Source organism: Equus caballus, chromosome 27 (genome assembly GCF_041296265.1).
Source record: "Equus caballus isolate H_3958 breed thoroughbred chromosome 27, TB-T2T, whole genome shotgun sequence".
Taxonomy (NCBI): domain Eukaryota; kingdom Metazoa; phylum Chordata; class Mammalia; order Perissodactyla; family Equidae; genus Equus; species Equus caballus.
Genome location: NC_091710.1, coordinates 40,717,541 through 40,722,305, shown reverse-complemented (window position 1 = coordinate 40,722,305; position 4,765 = coordinate 40,717,541). Strand labels below are relative to the sequence as shown.

The window sequence follows — 4,765 nt, the reverse complement described above, 5'->3', positions numbered from 1 at the left end:
TCTTGCATATAGATTATCCTAACTAATCCTCTATAAAACTATTACAACTGATAAACGAGTCAACAAGATTTCAAGATACAATATCAATGTATAAAAATCAATTGCATTTCTAGACACTAGACTAATCATTTGAAGTTAAGTAAAGAATTCAATTTATAATAGATCAACAAGAATAAAATACTTCATCAATTTGACAGAGGAAGTGAAAATTTGTACACTGAAAATGACAAAGTATTGTTGAAAAAAATTAAAGAAAATCTAAATAAATGAAAAGACATCTCATGTTCACGAGTCAGAAGATTGTTGAGATGGCAATACTTTGTGTGGCAATAATGCCCTGCCTCTAACTCTGTCCACATTCTAATCTCCAGAACCTGTCAATGTTACCTTGTATGGAAAAAGGGACTTCGCAGATGTGATTTAATAAAGGATTTTGACTTGGAGAGATTATCCTGGATTATCTGGACAATATAATCCCAATGGTCCTTATAAGGACACAGGAGGAGTCAGAGTCAGAGCAAAAGGCAGTGAGATTACTGAAGCAGAGATGCAGTGATGAACTTTGAAGACTGAAGAAGGGCCCACAAGCCAAGCAATAGAGGCAACCACTAGCAGCTGGAAAGGCAAGAAAACCGACTCTCCCCTCAATGGTCCCAGAAGGAACCAGCCCTGCCGACCCCTTGACTCTAGCTAACTGAAACTTATTTGGGACTTCTGGCCTCTAGGACTGTTAAGAGAATAAATTTGTGCTGTAATCAACCACTGGTGTCCATGGTATTCTTCTTATAAAGAGATGACAAGTTCTGCTTCACCAGTCCCATGCTGTTGTCATAAGTAAAAATTTCCCTGTAATTGTTTGCCAGGTTTCAGAGTTCTGAGAGATTACTGGTTGAATAAATTTGTGCTAACTCATAGTATACATTATGTATATGCAGTATGCATTCTCAGGGACTTCATGAATCTACCCACAATTTGAGTGCTATATTTTGGTAGCTGTTGTCCGTTGCCAAGTAATATCAAAGAAACTGGAACACACTTGTTACATGATTCCAACATGATGTGACTGATCACCACGGCAGCGGTAGGTTTAGCCTGTTCAGAAAAGTAAAATGCTCTTCAATTGGTGGCAGATCTTCCCTCCTTAATAAGAACAATATAAGAAGTGCTTTGTATCTTAGGCTCCTGTTTTTAAATGTAGCTGGGATTTTGTTCTTATTCAGGTCTGGTGAGGCCAGCAGATCAGATGATTGCGTTAAAAACATAGTTTGGGGCTTACAATTCCCAAGAGGAGGGAGCATGCCACTCTACGCAGGGCTGCACAGGGAAGCACTAGGGTCAGTCAGGTGGCAGAAGGAGCAAGGGAAAAGCATGGCCCAGTACCTTTATTGTGATTTTTGAGAGAATAAAACAAGCAAGGTGGAGTAGGCAAGCTCAGCAGGCTTAGGAAGAGATAGTTTGAATAATTTGGGCAGGCTCTGGGCTGTAGGCATGGTGGCTAGTTGCCCTGTACCTGGCTCTGGAGTGATTTAGGGCAGGATGATAGTGCTCCCAACAGCGGGAGTCTGGTAACAAGACGGATGAGGTATCGATGGGGGATTGATTTGTTTGCATATCAAAGTCGTGCTCACAGGCAAATTGTTAGCTATCTCGAGAAATTAGGTAACCCTGGGAGGGACAGTCTCTCCCAGGGTCCTCAAGACACCAAGATTGCCAAAGCATCATATAAAACAGAAAATAAAAAATCAAAATTAATACAGCTCCATTCTTTTTACAGATAGCCATCAAATCTATGTCAAGATCTGGAAGGACAGACTTAAAGCATTTGCCTCTAAACAAAACTGGCAGAAATCAGCATGCATTCAGGTCAGCTGGTTTGTATTTATCCGCAGCTTGTCTATATCTAATTTAAGGATGCCAATTCCTCCCAGGGTCTGTTTTCTTTCCACAAGTACTATTGTTAACTGATGGCAAAGCCCAGGAAAGTACGTGTTGCATATTGAATATGTTTTCCGTTATAAATACTGATGAAAAGCTACATCTGTAAGAATTATGTTTTGATGTCAGGAATTCCAGGAATAGAAAACTTTGCAAACAAAACAGCAAGGACTCCAAGAAGGTTCTTGTACATCCAGAGTCCCAAGCCCAGTGCCCAGATGAGGTAAGCTCTCTGCAGGGGGTTCCCCACTCTTGATCAGTTCAGAAAGCTGAGTGATTTGAGTTGAGAGCTCTTTAACACTGTTCACAAATTGAGGGTAGACATCATGTTTTTCCTGGAGTAGCCCAAGCGGCAGGACCAGCTTGGGCAGGAAGAGGAGGCCACTCTGGGAGGAAGGGCTGCAGTGACTCACCAGATGGCCTCAAGATTTTTTGCAGAAATTGATAAGCTAATACTAAAATTTATAGGGAAATGTAAGGAACCTAGGATTGTCAAAGCAATCTTCAAAATCAAGAACAAAATAGAAAGGAGTCACAAATCTTGAATTCAAATCTTATTACAAAGCTACAGTAATCCAGACTGTGTGATCCTGGTACAAAGATAAATTTGTAGATCAATTGAATAGAATTGTGAGTTCACAAATAATCCATACATTTACGGTCAATTCATTTTTGACAAGAATGTCAAGACCAATCAATGGGGAAAGAACAGTTGTCAACAAATGACACTTGGACAACTGAATGTCCACATGCAACAGAATAAATTTGGTCCCTCTATCTCACATCATTCACAAAAATTAACTCAAAATGGATTACAGCATTAAATGAAAGAGCAAATGTATAAAACTCTTAGACAAATATATAGGTGTAAATCTTCATGCCCTGGTTTAGGCAATGGTTTCTCAGATATAACACCAAAAGCACAAGCAACAACAACAAAATTAAAGTAGACTTCATTAAAATTAAAAATTTTATGCTGCAGAAGATATCAACAAGAAAGAGAAAAGACAACCCAGAGAACGGGAGAAAATATTTTAAAAAATCATATATCTGATAATGGACTTATTTACATCTACAATATATAAAGAGCACTTACAGCTCAATAATAAAAAGACAAGTCAATTTAAAAATGGGCAAAGAACTTGAGTGGACAGTTTTCCAAAGAAGACACACAAATGGACAATAAGCACATAAAAAGATGCTCATTAGTTATTAGGGAAAAGCAACTCAAAACCACAAGAAGATACTAATTCACACCCACTAAGATGGCTATAATCAAAGAGACAGACAATAACAAGTGTTGACGAGGATTTAAGAAGTTTAAATCCTCATTTATGGCTGTTGAGAATATAAAATGGTGCAGCCACTTAGGAAATATTTTGGCACTTCAAAATGTTAAGCAGAGTTACCATAGGATCCAGCATTTCCATACAAGGTATATACTCAAGAGAAACGAAAATTTACATCCACATAAAACTTGTATGTGAATGTTCATAGTAGCATTACCTGTCCAAAATAATAAAAAGTGAAACAATATAGATGCCCTGTAACAAATGAATGGATAAATAAAATATGGTATATCCATATAATAGAATATTACTTTACAATAAAAAGAAATAAAGTACTAATATCTGCTACAATATAGATGAACCTTGAAAATGTTATGTTACATGTAAGAAGCCGGTTACAAAGGATCACATATAGTAGGATTCCTTTTAGATAAAATGTTCAGCATAGGCAGAAAGTATATTAGCCTGGTGCCTAGGGCTGGAGGGGTTGGGGAAGAGGGATTATGGAGCCAATGCTAATGGCTATGGGGTTTATGTATGAATCGATAAAATGTTCCAAACTTAGATTGTGCTGATGCTTGTACAACTCTATGAATATACTACAACTATTGAATTGTAAACTTCAAATGGTTAATTTAGGGTGTGTCAATTATTTAAAAATAAAGATGCTAAAAAAGTTACACAGAAATGCAATGGAAATTACATTCAAATATGAACACATAACAGTATATTAAAATTACATCAGAATAAAATACTTTAATCATGTATAGTAATATTTATATTTATTTTAAATCTATTATCATTTATTTAAATATACAATCATGAGCTTGGCAGTTCCTTACCAATCCAATTTCTGTATTTCTGCCAATGGCATTTAATTTTTAAAGGAAACTAATAGGAAATCACAGAGTTCTTCCACATTTTTCTACCAGAAATGACAGTAAACAGAGTTAAAGATGCTCTCTCTCACAGTTGACAGGAGATCCTGATCTATTCAGAAAAATCACCGATGTTACAATAGCATACTCCCTCAAGTCTAGTGATCTATTGCTGGAGAAGTGTGACCATTCATTCTCACGGCACACTTTTCTGAGAAGTACTTGATATGACTCATTTCGACTTCTGAGTCACACTTTTTTCCACTAAGTTCAAACTCTCCATTGCATCCAGTGCTAGCAGCATAGGAATAGTGATGCAGAGTCCGATAGTAGAAATACATATGGTCTCATTCCTCTTTTGATTTTAGAACTAAAAGTGAAGAATGGAAGGTTTAGATAATTACAAATCTTTAAAATGTGCAATATTTAAAGTGAAAAACCATGAAACTAAATGAGAATAATTATATTAATAATTTCTAGTTTTAAGTACCTACATGTGGCAGAAACTATAATTGGGCCAAACGTGTTGCCTAAGGCTATATAGTTAATAAGTAAATGCATAGACTCTAAAGAAAATGAAATAAAATATCCCCGGCTCATATCACATATATATCTAGTATACATATATATCATATAACTGTATATAGTACAGCATCATAGTAA

The 4,765-nt window shown here is 36.3% G+C and overlaps 1 pseudogene; it reads right to left on the bottom strand.

Annotated features, from left to right (window-relative positions):
* Positions 1-755: 755 nt before the first annotated feature.
* Positions 756-4,443, bottom strand: LOC100055580 (COP9 signalosome complex subunit 3-like; annotated as a pseudogene).
* Positions 4,444-4,765: the final 322 nt, after the last annotated feature.